This window comes from Anser anser (assembly GCF_964211835.1).
Source record: "Anser anser genome assembly, chromosome: 3".
In the NCBI taxonomy this organism is placed as follows: domain Eukaryota; kingdom Metazoa; phylum Chordata; class Aves; order Anseriformes; family Anatidae; genus Anser; species Anser anser.
Window position 1 is genome coordinate 111,244,155 of NC_139722.1, and position 16,597 is coordinate 111,260,751.

General features: G+C 47.1%; 2 long non-coding RNA genes across 2 annotated transcripts in view; one reads left to right on the forward strand and one right to left on the reverse strand.

Annotated features, from left to right (window-relative positions):
* Window positions 1–16,597, reverse strand: part of LOC310897992 — a 927,268-nt gene that overhangs the window by 319,258 nt on the left and 591,413 nt on the right. The window contains exon 5 of the long non-coding RNA XR_014582875.1: window positions 1,363–15,160. This is a non-coding gene — a long non-coding RNA (uncharacterized lncRNA). The remainder of the gene's footprint in view (window positions 1–1,362; window positions 15,161–16,597) is intronic.
* The window catches only part of LOC310897993, a 106,005-nt gene continuing 104,346 nt past the window's right edge, over window positions 14,939–16,597 (forward strand). The window contains exon 1 of the long non-coding RNA XR_014582876.1: window positions 14,939–15,074. This is a non-coding gene — a long non-coding RNA (uncharacterized lncRNA). The remainder of the gene's footprint in view (window positions 15,075–16,597) is intronic.

Below are 16,597 nucleotides of genomic sequence, written 5' to 3' on the forward strand. Positions count from 1 at the left end.
CCTGTTAGTAGTGTGGCGAGCCATAGTGGGAAGGCTAGGGCTATGTTCATAGATAGCTGGGTGGTTGGGGTGAATGTATATGGAAGGAGGCCTAGAAGGTTGATTGTAAGAAGTATGATTATTAGGGATGTAAATATTATGGCTCATTTGTGGCCATTTTTGTTGAGTGGGACTATTAGTTGTTTTGTGATTAGGTGAAGGAGTCATGTTTGGATAGTAGAAAGGCGGTTGTTGATTCATCGGTTGTTTGGGGACGGGAATAGTAGGGCTGGGAAGAGTAGGGATAGTAGGATTAAGGGGATGCCAAATAGATTGGGGCTGGAAAATTGGTCAAAGAAGCTTAGGTTCATGGTCAGGATCATGGTGTGGGTTTGGTAGTGAGGGAGGTCTTATTTGATGGGGGGTTGGTTGTGGTGAAGGCTAGTAGTTTTGGTTGGATGAGGAGTGCTAGGGTTAATCAGGTTATAATTATGATTGAAAATCATGGTGCGGGGTTAAGCTGTGGCATATCATTAAGGAGGGGGAAGTCCCTCTTTGGCTAGCTTAAAAGGCTAGTGCTGTTGCATAGCTTCTTAATGATTAGGATGATGATAGAAGGGACGATCAGGCCTCGAAATGTGGGAGTGGGGTTGATTCTACTACAATGGGTATGTAGCTGTGATTAGCCCCGCAAATTTCTGAGCATTGTCCGTAAAAAATCCCAGGCCGGGTGGTAATGAATGAAGTTTGGTTTAGTCGGCCTGGGATTGCGTCTGTTTTAACTCCGAGCGTTGGGACTGCTCAGGAGTGGAGTACGTCTCCTGCAGTAATGATCACGCGGATGGGGGATTCTATTGGGATAACTACGCGGTGGTCAACTTCTAGCAGTCGGAAGTGGCCGTTGGGTAAGTCTGGGGTGGGCACTATGTAGGAGTCGAATGATAGGTCTTTGAAGTCTGTGTATTCGTAGCTTCAGTATCATTGGTGGCCGATGGCTTTTAGGGTGAGGTCTGGTTCGTCGATTTCGTCCATTATGTAGAGGATTTGTAGGGATGGGAGGGCGAGGAGTACCAGGACGATAGCAGGTAGGATTGTCCAGATCAGCTCTACTTCTTGGGCGTCTACAGCATTGGACGAGAGTTTTTCTGTTAGTATGTGGGCTAAAAGGTAGAGAACTAGGCTGCAGATAGCTAGGGCAACGATTAGGGCGTGGTCGTGGAATTCAACGAGTTCTTCTATGATGGGTGATGAGGCGTCTTGGAATCCTAGTTGGGAGTGGTTGGCCACATGAGATGTACAGGATTTTTACCTGTGATTTAGTCTTGACAAGGCTATGTAATTGGTTTACTAACGTCTCATAAGAAAGAAGCATGAGCGGTTAACCTCCTGGGAGACCCAGAAAACTTCACCCCAGCAAACCCGCTAGTAACCCCACCACACATCAAGCCAGAATGATACTTCCTATTCGCCTACGCCATCCTACGTTCAATCCCAAATAAACTAGGAGGCGTATTAGCACTGGCCGCCTCCGTACTGATCCTATTCCTAATCCCATTCCTGCACAAATCAAAACAACGAGCAATAACATTCCGACCACTCTCCCAGCTCCTATTCTGAGTACTAGTCGCCAACCTCCTCGTCCTAACATGAGTAGGAAGCCAACCCGTCGAACACCCATTCATCATCATCGGCCAACTCGCTTCAATCGCCTACTTCACTATCCTCCTATTTCTCCTCCCCGCCGCAAGCGCCCTAGAAAACAAAATACTCAACTGCTAAATACTCTAATAGTTTATAAAAACATTGGTCTTGTAAACCAAAGATTGAAGACTTACCACTTCTTAGAGTACCCCAAACTCAGAAAAAAAGGACTCAAACCTTTATCTCCAGCTCCCAAAGCTGGCATTTTCAATAAACTATTCTCTGACCCTAACCCCTAAACCGCCCGAATAGCACCCCGCGACAACCCCCGCACAAGCTCCAATACAACAAACAAAGTCAACAACAGCCCCCAACCCGCCACTAAAAACATCCCTGCCCCATGTGAATAAAACATGGAAACTCCACTAAAATCCGACCGAACAACAAACACCCCAACATTATTCACAGTAGAAACCCCGAACTTCCAAGCCCCCATAAACCCCCCAAACACCAACCCCCCAAAAACAATTGCCACAAACACTACTGCACATCCAATCACCCGTCAATCCCCCGAGCCCCAGGGAAAGGCTCCGCTGCTAAAGCTACTGAATAAACAAACACCACCAGCATACCCCCCAAATACACCATAAACAGCACTAAAGCCACGAACGAAACCCCAAGGCCCAGCAACCACCCGCACCCCGCCACAGACGCTAACACCAAACCAACAACCCCATAATACGGCGAAGGATTCGACGCCACACCCAAAACACCCACCGCAAAGCAAATCCCTAAAAAAAACATAAAATAAGTCATTATTCCTGCCCGGACACTACCCGAGGCCTGCGGCTCGAAAAGCCGCCATTGTTCTCAACTACAGGAACTAACCGCAAGCCCCCAATAATTCTACCCCATCTATGCCATTATGCTTAACCCCCCCCCCTCCCCCCCCGAGGCGGGGGTATTTGGTTATGCATATTCGTGCATAAATTTATATACCCCATATACATACATACTATAGTACCAGTAATATACATTATATACGGACTATCTTATAAGCAGGTGCTAAACCCATACATGTACACGGCCATTAAACCCTTAAACACACTCCTACCAAACCACCCGGCATGAATGTTCTAGGACCATACCCCACAACACCCAATACAACTCCACTCAAGCGCATAACAAGACCCCATTTTAATGAATGCTCACAGGACATGCTCCAACAACAACTCTCCACCACATATCTCATGCAGTTCGTATCAGACGGATTTATTAATCGTACTCCTCACGTGAAATCAGCAACCCGTTGCACATAATGTCCGGTATGACTAGCTTCAGGCCCATACGTTCCCCCTAAACCCCTCGCCCTCCTCACATTTTTGCGCCTCTGGTTCCTCGGTCAGGGCCATCCATTGGGTTCACTCACCCCTCCTTGCCCTTCAAAGTGGCATCTGTGAGTACTTTCACCTTCTCAATGCGTAATCGCGGCATGTTCCAGCTTTTTGGCGCCTCTGGTTCCTCTTATTTTTTCCGGGGTTACCTCACAGGTGGCTATTCCCAGTGATCTCGGGGGTCCCACAATCTAAGCCTGGACACACCTGCCTCACGGCCTATCCTATATTTCAAGGGTCCCTCGATGAGACGGTTGGCGTATATGGGGAATCATCCTGACACTGATGCACTTTGACCACATTCAGTTAATGTTACCTCCACCCTCCGGGTTAAATGGGGCTATTGGATGAATGCTCGTTGGACATAGCACAAAACAACAAATCATTAAGCGCAACCCCTGCGCTTCACAAACTAAACCAGTAAACTTTCGCTAACCACCATGTAGCATAAACCTTCATCGCCCAATCCCAGCAAACTACCTCTAAAACTCCATTAATCATCCCTTCCATGACATCATCGGAACGATGTACATATACACACAAACACATACAAAATAACTTAAACTTATTAGAGAAACTCCAGTACTAAAAATAGTAAACACAAGCAATAATTTCATATACTTCACTCTCACTCACCACTCAACTATCAGCTAACCACACCCCCGTCCACATAGCTTAACACAAAGCATGGCACTGAAGTTGCCAAGATGGCATAAAACATGCCTGCGGACAAAAGACTTAGTCCTAACCTTACGGTTGGTTTTTGCTAAATATATACATGCAAGTATCCGCGCCCCAGTGTAAACGCCCTCGACCACCTACCCCCATACAGGCCTTGAGGAGCGGGTATCAGGCACACCCAAGTAGTAGCCCAAGACGCCTCGCTAAGCCACGCCCCCACGGGTATTCAGCAGTAATTAACATTAAGCAATGAGTGCAAACTTGACTTAGTTATAGCAACAGCCTAACTTCAAGGGTTGGTAAATCTTGTGCCAGCCACCGCGGTCATACAAGAAACCCAAATCAACCGTCCTATTGACACGGCGTAAAGAGTGGTAAAATGCCTATCCTAGCTAACTAAGATCAAAATGCAACTGAGCTGTCATAAGCCCAAGATGCACCTAAACACACCATTAAGATGATCTTAGGAACTAACGACTGATTTAAACCCACGAAAGCCAGGGCCCAAACTGGGATTAGATACCCCACTATGCCTGGCCCTAAATCTTGATACTTACTTTACCGAAGTATCCGCCAGAGAACTACGAGCACAAACGCTTAAAACTCTAAGGACTTGGCGGTGCCCCAAACCCACCTAGAGGAGCCTGTTCTACAATCGATAATCCCCGATTAACCCAACCACCCCTTGCCAACACAGCCTACATACCGCCGTCGCCAGCCCACCTCGAATGAGAGCACAACAGTGGACACAATAGCACCCCGCTAATAAGACAGGTCAAGGTATAGCCTATGGAGTGGAAGAAATGGGCTACATTCCCTATTCATAGGGCACACGGAAAGAAGCGTGAAACCACTTCTGGAAGGCGGATTTAGCAGTAAAGTGGGACAATAGAGCCTACTTTAAGCCGGCCCTGGGGCACGTACATACCGCCCGTCACCCTCCTCAAAAGCCACATCCCACATAACTAATACCATAAATACGCTGAAGATGAGGTAAGTCGTAACAAGGTAAGTGTACCGGAAGGTGTACTTAGAATATCAAGACGTAGCTATAACACCAAAGCACTCAGCTTACACCTGAAAGATATCTACTAGACCGGATCGTCTTGAAGCCCCCCCTCTAGCTCAACCACACAAATAGTACACCAAAACTAAAGAATTTACTAAACTAATTAAACTAAAGCATTTTACAGTCTTAGTATAGGCGATAGAAAAGACACTTAGACGCGATAGAGACCCCAGTACCGTAAGGGAAAGATGAAATAGCAGTGAAACAATCAAAGCGACAGACAGCAAAGATCAACCCTTGTACCTTTTGCATCATGGTTTAGCGAGAACAACCAAGCAAAGTGAACTAAAGTTTGCCCCCCCGAAACCCAAGCGAGCTACTTTCAAGCAGTTAAAGAGAGCGAACCCGTCTCTGTTGCAAAAGAGTGGGATGAATTGTCAGTAGAGGTGAAAAGCCAACCGAGCTGGGTGATAGCTGGTTACCTGTGAAACGAATCTAAGTTCCCCCTTAATCCTCCCTACCGGACATCCTGAACCCTAATGAGATGATTAAGAGCTATTTAATGGAGGGACAGCTCCATTAAAAAAGGACACAACCTCGACTAGCGGATAATTCTTACTACTGATCCTACCGTGGGCCCTAAAGCAGCCATCAAAAAAGAGTGCGTCAAAGCTCCACCACCTAAAAATACCAAAATAAGATGATTCCCTTATCACAAACAGGTCAACCTATGAATATAGGAGAATTAATGCTAAAATAAGTAACTCAGGGCCACACCCCTCTAACGGCGCAAGCTTACATAGAAACATTATTAACAGACCTAGACAGATACAAAAACCCCTACAAGACCACGTATTAACTAACCCTGTTAACCCGACTCAGGAGCGCCTATAAGAGCGATTAAAATCTGTGAAAGGAACTCGGCAAATTAATAAGGCCCGACTGTTTACCAAAAACATAGCCTTCAGCAAATTAAACAAGTATTGAAGGTGATGCCTGCCCGGTGACTTAGGTTTAACGGCCGCGGTATCCTAACCGTGCAAAGATAGCGCAATCAATTGTCCCATAAATCGAGACTTGTATGAATGGCTAAACGAGGTCTTAACTGTCTCTCACAGATAATCAGTGAAATTGATCTCCCCGTGCAAAAGCGGGGATGTGAACATAAGACGAGAAGACCCTGTGGAACTTAAAAATCAACGACCACCGCGAATCCTCAATCAACCCCACTGGGGCCACTACCATCGCAGAGCCTGGTCGATATTTTTCGGTTGGGGCGACCTTGGAGGAGAACAAATCCTCCAAAAACAAGACCATACCTCTTTACCTAGAGCTACCCCTCAAAGTGCTAACAGTGACCAGACCCAATATAATTGATTAATGGACCAAGCTACCCCAGGGATAACAGCGCAATCCCCCTCAAGAGCCCATATCGACAGGGGGGTTTACGACCTCGATGTTGGATCAGGACATCCTAATGGTGCAGCCGCTATTAAGGGTTCGTTTGTTCAACGATTAACAGTCCTACGTGATCTGAGTTCAGACCGGAGCAATCCAGGTCGGTTTCTATCTATGACACACTCTCCCCAGTACGAAAGGACCGGGAAAGTGGGGCCAATACCACAAGCACGCCCCCCCCCTCTAAGCAGTGAAACCAACTAAACCGTGAAGAGGGCCTTCCCCCACCACTTTCAATCCTAGAAAAGGACCAGCTAGAGTGGCAGAGCCCGGCAAGTGCAGAAGGCTTAAGCCCTTTCCCCAGAGGTTCAAATCCTCTCCCTAGCTTCACCCATGATTCAAATAACAACACTAAGCTGCCTCGTTATATCCCTCCTATACATCATCCCAATCCTGATTGCCGTAGCCTTCCTAACCCTAGCAGAACGGAAAATCCTAAGCTACATACAATCCCGCAAAGGCCCTAACGTTGTCGGGCCTTTTGGCCTACTTCAACCATTTGCGGACGGACTGAAACTATTTACCAAAGAGCCCATCCGACCCTCTACCTCTTCCCCACTTCTATTCATTCTGATACCAATACTAGCCCTTGTCCTAGCCCTCACCACTTGAGCACCACTACCACTCCCATTTCCCCTAGCAGATCTAAACCTCGGAGTTCTCTTCCTAATAGCCATGTCAAGCCTAGCCGTCTACTCAGTCCTATGATCAGGCTGAGCCTCGAACTCAAAATACGCACTAATCGGAGCCCTACGGGCAGTAGCACAGACCATTTCATACGAAGTGACACTGGCCATAATCCTGCTATCAATAATCATACTAAGCGGAAGCTACACACTCAGCTCCTTTGCCGTCGCACAGGAGCCTCTATACTTCATTTTCTCCTCATGACCCCTAGCAATAATATGATACGTATCCACCCTAGCAGAGACAAACCGAGCTCCTTTTGACCTCACAGAGGGCGAATCTGAGCTAGTCTCAGGGTTTAACGTTGAATACGTCGCAGGACCCTTCGCCTTATTCTTCCTAGCTGAATATGCGAACATTATGCTAATAAATACACTTACAGCCATCATATTCCTAAACCCAAGCGCCCTAGGGCCACCCACAGAACTATTCCCCGTCATCCTAGCCACAAAAGTCCTCCTACTATCTTCTGGTTTCTTATGGGTCCGAGCTTCATACCCACGATTCCGATATGACCAACTAATGCACCTACTATGAAAAAACTTCCTACCCCTCACACTAGCTCTGTGCCTCTGACACATCAGCATACCTATCTGCTATGCAGGCCTACCTCCTTACATAAGGAAATGTGCCTGAACTACAAAGGGTCACTATGATAAAGTGAACATAGAGGTATAACAGCCCTCTCATTTCCTGTTGACCTTAGAAAAGTAGGAATTGAACCCACACAAGAGAAATCAAAATTCTCCATACTTCCCTTATATTATTTTCTAGTAGAGTCAGCTAATCAAGCTATCGGGCCCATACCCCGAAAATGATGGTTTAACCCCCTCCTCTACTAATGAACCCTTACGCGACCCCAATCATAACCTTCAGCCTCATCTTGGGCACCACAATCACAATTTCCAGCAACCACTGAGTTCTGGCCTGGACAGGACTGGAGATCAACGCACTAGCCATCATTCCCCTAATTGCCAAATCCCACCACCCACGAGCAGTAGAAGCCGCAACGAAATACTTCCTAACCCAAGCAGCTGCTTCCGCCCTGGTCCTATTCTCTAGCATAACCAATGCCTGAGTCACCGGCCAATGAGACATCACACAAATAAACCACCCAACCTCCTGTCTACTACTGACAGCAGCAATCGCTATTAAACTGGGCCTAGTGCCATTTCACTTCTGATTCCCAGAAGTACTACAAGGATCGCCACTAATAACAGCCCTGCTACTCTCGACCCTCATAAAATTCCCCCCACTAACCCTGCTCCTACTAACATCCAAATCCCTCGACCCAGCTCTACTCACCGCCATGGCCCTAGCCTCAACAGCACTAGGAGGCTGAATAGGACTGAACCAAACACAAACACGCAAAATCCTAGCCTTCTCGTCCATCTCCCACTTAGGCTGAATCGCCATCATCCTAGTTTACAGCCCCAAATTGGCCTTACTTACCTTCTACCTATACACAATCATAACATCAGCCGTATTCCTAGCCCTTAACAAAATCAAAGCCCTTAACCTATCCATGATCACAACCTCATGAACAAAAACCCCAGTGCTAAACGCCACCCTAATACTAGTACTTTTATCCCTAGCAGGCCTCCCCCCATTAACAGGCTTTATACCAAAGTGACTTATCATCCAAGAACTAACTAAACAGGAAATAACACCAGCAGCCATGGCAATTGCCATGCTATCACTGCTCAGCCTCTTCTTCTACCTACGCCTCGCATACCACTCAACAATTACCCTTCCCCCCAACTCCTCTAACCACATAAAACAATGATACACTAGCAAAGCCCCAAGCACACCTACTGCGGTCCTTGCCTCACTATCAATCCTCTTACTTCCCCTGTCCCCAATAATACATGCCATTGTCTAGAAACTTAGGATAACACCCCAAACCGAAGGCCTTCAAAGCCTTAAATAAGAGTTAAACCCTCTTAGTTTCTGCACATTAAGACTTACAGAATATTAACCTGTATCTTCTGAATGCAAGTCAGACGCTTTAATTAAGCTAAAGCCTCCCTAGACAGATGGGCTTCGATCCCACAAAACTCTAGTTAACAGCTAAATGCCTAAACCAATTGGCTTCTGCCTACAAAGACCCTGACGCACCCTAGTGCGCATCGATGAGCTTGCAACTCAACATGAATTTCACTACAGAGCCGATAAGAAGAGGAATTAAACCTCTGTAAAAAGGACTACAGCCTAACGCTTCAACACTCAGCCATCTTACCCGTCACCTTCATCAACCGATGACTATTTTCCACTAACCATAAGGATATTGGCACCCTGTACCTCATCTTCGGGGCATGAGCAGGAATAGTCGGCACCGCACTCAGCCTATTAATCCGCGCAGAACTAGGACAACCAGGAACTCTCCTAGGCGACGACCAAATTTACAATGTAATCGTTACCGCTCACGCCTTTGTAATAAGCTTCTTTATAGTCATACCCATCATGATCGGAGGATTTGGCAACTGATTAGTCCCCCTCATAATCGGTGCCCCCGACATAGCATTCCCGCGAATAAACAACATAAGCTTTTGACTCCTCCCCCCATCATTCCTCCTCCTACTAGCCTCATCCACTGTAGAAGCTGGCGCCGGCACAGGCTGAACTGTCTACCCTCCCCTAGCAGGTGACCTTGCCCACGCCGGAGCTTCAGTAGACCTGGCTATCTTCTCACTCCACTTAGCCGGTATCTCCTCCATCCTTGGGGCCATCAACTTTATCACCACAGCCATCAACATAAAACCCCCCGCACTCTCACAATACCAAACCCCACTATTTGTCTGATCCGTACTAATTACCGCCATCCTACTCCTTCTATCACTCCCCGTACTCGCCGCCGGTATTACAATATTACTAACTGATCGAAACCTAAACACCACATTCTTCGACCCCGCTGGAGGAGGAGACCCAATCCTGTACCAACACCTATTCTGATTCTTCGGACACCCAGAAGTCTATATTCTGATCCTACCGGGGTTCGGAATCATCTCACACGTAGTCACGTACTACTCAGGCAAAAAGGAGCCCTTCGGCTACATGGGAATAGTCTGAGCCATACTATCCATCGGCTTCCTAGGATTCATCGTCTGAGCTCACCACATGTTTACAGTAGGAATAGACGTTGATACCCGAGCCTACTTTACATCAGCCACTATAATCATTGCCATCCCTACCGGAATCAAAGTATTTAGCTGACTAGCCACCCTGCACGGAGGAACAATCAAATGAGACCCCCCCCCAATACTATGAGCTCTAGGATTTATCTTCCTATTTACCATCGGAGGATTAACAGGAATCGTTCTTGCAAACGCTTCCCTAGACATCGCCCTGCACGACACGTACTACGTAGTTGCCCACTTCCACTACGTCCTATCCATAGGCGCCGTCTTTGCCATTCTAGCAGGATTTACTCACTGATTCCCACTACTCACTGGGTTTACCCTACACCAAACATGAGCAAAAGCCCACTTCGGGGTAATATTTACAGGAGTAAACCTAACGTTCTTCCACCAGCACTTCCTAGGCCTAGCAGGAATACCCCGACGATACTCGGACTATCCCGACGCCTACACACTATGAAACACCATTTCCTCCATCGGCTCCCTAATCTCAATAGTAGCCGTAATCATACTAATATTCATCATCTGAGAAGCCTTTTCGGCCAAACGAAAAGTCCTACAACCAGAACTAACTACCACAAACGTTGAATGAATCCACGGCTGCCCTCCCCCATACCATACTTTCGAGGAACCGGCCTTCGTCCAAGTACAAGAAAGGAAGGAATCGAACCCTCACATGCTGGTTTCAAGCCAACTGCATTCACCGCTCATGCTTCTTTCTTATGAGACGTTAGTAAACCAATTACATAGCCTTGTCAAGACTAAATCACAGGTAAAAATCCTGTACATCTCATGTGGCCAACCACTCCCAACTAGGATTCCAAGACGCCTCATCACCCATCATAGAAGAACTCGTTGAATTCCACGACCACGCCCTAATCGTTGCCCTAGCTATCTGCAGCCTAGTTCTCTACCTTTTAGCCCACATACTAACAGAAAAACTCTCGTCCAATGCTGTAGACGCCCAAGAAGTAGAGCTGATCTGGACAATCCTACCTGCTATCGTCCTGGTACTCCTCGCCCTCCCATCCCTACAAATCCTCTACATAATGGACAAAATCGATGAACCAGACCTCACCCTAAAAGCCATCGGCCACCAATGATACTGAAGCTACGAATACACAGACTTCAAAGACCTATCATTCGACTCCTACATAGTGCCCACCCCAGACTTACCCAACGGCCACTTCCGACTGCTAGAAGTTGACCACCGCGTAGTTATCCCAATAGAATCCCCCATCCGCGTGATCATTACTGCAGGAGACGTACTCCACTCCTGAGCAGTCCCAACGCTCGGAGTTAAAACAGACGCAATCCCAGGCCGACTAAACCAAACTTCATTCATTACCACCCGGCCTGGGATTTTTTACGGACAATGCTCAGAAATTTGCGGGGCTAATCACAGCTACATACCCATTGTAGTAGAATCAACCCCACTCCCACATTTCGAGGCCTGATCGTCCCTTCTATCATCATCCTAATCATTAAGAAGCTATGCAACAGCACTAGCCTTTTAAGCTAGCCAAAGAGGGACTTCCCCCTCCTTAATGATATGCCACAGCTTAACCCCGCACCATGATTTTCAATCATAATTATAACCTGATTAACCCTAGCACTCCTCATCCAACCAAAACTACTAGCCTTCACCACAACCAACCCCCCATCAAATAAGACCTCCCTCACTACCAAACCCACACCATGATCCTGACCATGAACCTAAGCTTCTTTGACCAATTTTCCAGCCCCAATCTATTTGGCATCCCCTTAATCCTACTATCCCTACTCTTCCCAGCCCTACTATTCCCGTCCCCAAACAACCGATGAATCAACAACCGCCTTTCTACTATCCAAACATGACTCCTTCACCTAATCACAAAACAACTAATAGTCCCACTCAACAAAAATGGCCACAAATGAGCCATAATATTTACATCCCTAATAATCATACTTCTTACAATCAACCTTCTAGGCCTCCTTCCATATACATTCACCCCAACCACCCAACTATCTATGAACATAGCCCTAGCCTTCCCACTATGGCTCGCCACACTACTAACAGGCCTACGAAACCAACCATCAGCCTCTTTAGCCCACCTATTACCCGAAGGTACCCCTACACCCCTAATCCCCGCACTAATCCTGATCGAAACAACCAGCCTACTAATCCGCCCCCTAGCCCTCGGAGTCCGCCTTACAGCCAACCTTACAGCAGGACACTTACTCATCCAACTCATCTCTACAGCCTCCATTGCATTAATACCCACCCTTCCTGCAGTATCCATCCTAACAATAATCATCCTACTACTCCTAACCATCCTAGAAGTAGCAGTAGCCATAATCCAGGCCTACGTCTTCGTGCTCCTTCTAAGCCTATACTTACAAGAAAACATCTAATGGCACACCAAGCACACTCATACCACATAGTTGACCCAAGCCCTTGACCAATCTTCGGGGCAGCCGCCGCCCTACTCACAACCTCAGGATTAATCATGTGATTCCACTACAACTCATCCATACTACTAACCCTAGGCCTCATCTCAATACTCCTAGTAATACTCCAATGATGACGAGACATTGTACGAGAAAGCACCTTCCAAGGCCATCACACTCCCACAGTCCAAAAAGGCCTACGATACGGCATAATCCTTTTCATCACATCCGAAGCATTCTTCTTCTTAGGGTTCTTCTGAGCGTTCTTCCACTCGAGCCTGGCCCCAACCCCAGAACTAGGAGGCCAATGACCCCCAACAGGAATTAAACCACTCAACCCGATAGAAGTCCCCCTACTAAACACAGCCATCCTACTAGCCTCAGGCGTTACCGTAACGTGAGCCCATCACAGCATCACAGAAGGAAACCGAAAACACGCCATCCACGCCCTAACCCTAACGATCCTCCTGGGATTCTACTTCACAGCCCTACAAGCAATAGAATACCACGAAGCCCCATTCTCAATCGCCGATAGCGTCTACGGATCTACCTTCTTCGTTGCCACTGGATTCCACGGACTCCACGTAATCATCGGATCCTCCTTCCTGACCGTCTGCCTCTTCCGACTGATCAAGTTCCACTTTACATCAGACCACCACTTCGGATTCGAGGCAGCAGCCTGATACTGACACTTCGTAGACGTCATCTGACTATTCCTCTACATAACCATCTACTGATGAGGATCTTGCTCTTCTAGTATATTAATTACAATTGACTTCCAATCTCTAGAATCTGGTATAAACCCAGAGGAGAGCAATGAACGCACTCATGTTCATATTCGCCCTATCATCAATCCTAAGCGCCGCCCTAACCGCATTAAACTTCTGACTCGCCCAAATAAACCCCGACTCAGAGAAACTCTCACCGTACGAATGTGGATTCGACCCACTTGGATCTGCTCGATTACCATTCTCAGTCCGATTCTTCCTCAGTAGCCATCCTGTTCGTCCTATTCGACCTAGAAATCGCCCTCCTACTCCCCCTGCCATGAGCCGTCCAACTCCAATCCCCCCTAATGACCCTCACCTGAACTGTAGTGATCCTCCTTCTCCTAACACTCGGACTGGCCTACGAGTGAATTCAAGGGGGCCTAGAATGAGCAGAATAACAGAAAGTTAGTCTAACCAAAAAGATAGCTGGTTTCGACCCAGCAGATTACAGCCAACCCTGTAACTTTCTTATGTCGCCCCTACATTTAAGCTTCTACTCAGCCTTCATTTTCAGCGGACTAGGGCTAGCCTTCCACCGAACCCACCTAGTATCCGCCCTACTATGCCTTGAAAGCATAATATTATCGATATTCGTAGGCCTATCAATATGATCCATCGAAAACCAAGTCTCCTCATTCACCATGGTACCAATTCTCATGCTAACCTTCTCAGCGTGTGAGGCGGGCACAGGCCTGGCCATCCTAGTAGCCTCCACCCGCACACATGGCTCCGACCATCTACACAACCTAAACCTCCTGCAATGCTAAAAATCATCCTACCCACAATCATACTTCTTCCAACAGCCCTGCTGTCTCCACCAAAATTTCTATGGACTAACACCACCTTATACAGCCTCCTAATCGCTGCCCTAAGCCTACAGTGATTAATCCCAACCTACTACCCCTACAAATTTTTATCCAACTGAACAGGAATTGACCAAATCTCATCCCCCCTCCTAGTACTATCCTGCTGACTACTCCCACTCATAATCATAGCAAGCCAAAACCACCTGCAACAAGAACCCCTACAACGCAAACGAATCTTTATCTCAACCTTAGTCGCAGTCCAGCCATTCATCCTACTAGCCTTTTCCACCACAGAACTAGCACTATTTTACATCTCATTTGAAGCAACCCTCATTCCCACCCTAATCTTAATCACCCGATGGGGGAACCAACCAGAACGCCTAAGCGCTGGCATCTACCTGCTATTCTACACGCCAGTAAGCTCTCTACCCCTGCTAATCACAATCATACACCTATACGTGAAAATTGGCACCCTGCACCTGCCAACCCTACAACTAACCCACCCAACCCTATCCACCTCATGGACAGGAATACTATCAGGTCTAGCACTGCTCATAGCATTCATAGTAAAAGCCCCACTATACGGCCTACACCTCTGACTGCCAAAAGCCCACGTAGAAGCACCCATCGCAGGCTCAATACTCCTCGCCGCCCTACTACTAAAGCTAGGAGGATACGGAATTATACGAGTCACTCTATTTATGGGCCCACTGTCCAACCTCCTGCACTACCCCTTCCTAACCCTGGCCCTATGAGGCGCCCTAATGACTAGCTCAATCTGCCTACGACAGACAGACCTAAAATCACTAATCGCTTATTCATCCGTTAGCCACATAGGCCTAGTTATCGCCGCAGGAATAATCCAAACCCACTGATCATTCTCAGGGGCAATGATCCTAATAATTTCCCATGGACTAACTTCCTCCATACTATTCTGCCTAGCCAACACAAACTATGAACGTACGCACAGCCGAATTCTACTACTCACACGAGGCCTACAACCTCTCCTACCACTCATAGCTACCTGATGATTGCTGGCCAATCTAACAAACATAGCCTTACCCCCAACAACAAACCTCATAGCAGAGCTAACCATTATAATCACCTTATTCAACTGATCTGCCTTCACGATCATCCTAACAGGAATCGCAACCCTACTAACCGCCTCCTACACCTTATTCATACTACTAATGACCCAACGAGGCTCAATCCCCTCCCACATCACATCTATGCAAAACTCAACCACGCGAGAACACCTGCTCATAACACTCCACATTATCCCAATATTCCTCCTAATCCTCAAACCCGAACTGATCTCCGGAATCCCCTCATGCAAGTATAGTTTAAACCAAACATTAGACTGTGATTCTAAGAATAGAAGTTCAAACCTTCTTACCTGCCGAGGGGAGGGTTTAACCAACAAGAGCTGCTAACTCTTACATCTGAGCCTAAAACCTCAGCCCCCTTACTTTTAAAGGATAACAGCAATCCACTGGTCTTAGGAACCACCCATCTTGGTGCAAATCCAAGTAAAAGTAGTGAACCCCACACTACTAATCAACTCCCTCACACTACTCACGCTGACAATCCTCCTAACCCCAATCATCCTGCCATTTCTATTTAAAAACTTTAAAAACACCCCACAAGCCACCACCCGCGCTGTTAAAACCGCATTCCTAATTAGCCTAGCCCCTACAACCGCATTCATCTACTCGGGAGTAGAATCTGTCACCTGCCACTGGGAGTGAAAATTCATTATAAACTTTAAAATCCCCCTGAGCCTAAAAATAGACCAATACTCAATAACATTTCTTCCAATCGCCCTATTTGTAACATGATCAATCCTACAATTCGCCATATGATACATGGCCTCAGAGCCATACGTAACAAAATTTTTCACCTACCTACTGACATTCCTAGTCGCCATACTCCTCCTAACAACCGCAAACAACATATTCCTCCTATTCGTAGGCTGGGAAGGAGTACGAATCATGTCCTTCCTTCTCATCGGCTGATGACAAGGCCGAGCAGATGCCAACACCGCCGCCCTACGAGCCGTAATCTACAACCGAATCGGAGACATCGGACTGATCCTGAGCATAGCATGACTAGCTTCAACATTCAACACCTGAGAGATCCAACAAGCCGTACACCCCCACCAAACCCCAATCCTCCCCCTCATAGGATTAATCCTCGCAGCCGCAGGAAAATCCGCCCAATTTGGACTCCACCCATGACTGCCCGCAGCAATAGAAGGCCCCACCCCAGTATCAGCCCTACTGCACTCCAGTACCATAGTAGTAGCCGGAATCTTCCTGCTCATCCGCATGCACCCCCTGCTAGCCACCAACCAGACAGCCCTAACTGCCTGCCTATGCCTAGGTGCTCTATCAACCCTATTCGCTGCCACATGCGCCCTAACCCAAAATGACATCAAAAAAATCATTGCTTTCTCAACATCCAGCCAACTAGGACTAATAATAGTCACTATCGGACTAAACCTCCCACAACTAGCCTTCCTACACATCTCAACCCATGCCTTCTTTAAAGCCATACTATTCCTATGCTCAGGGTCTATCATCCACAACCTAAACGGAGAACAAGA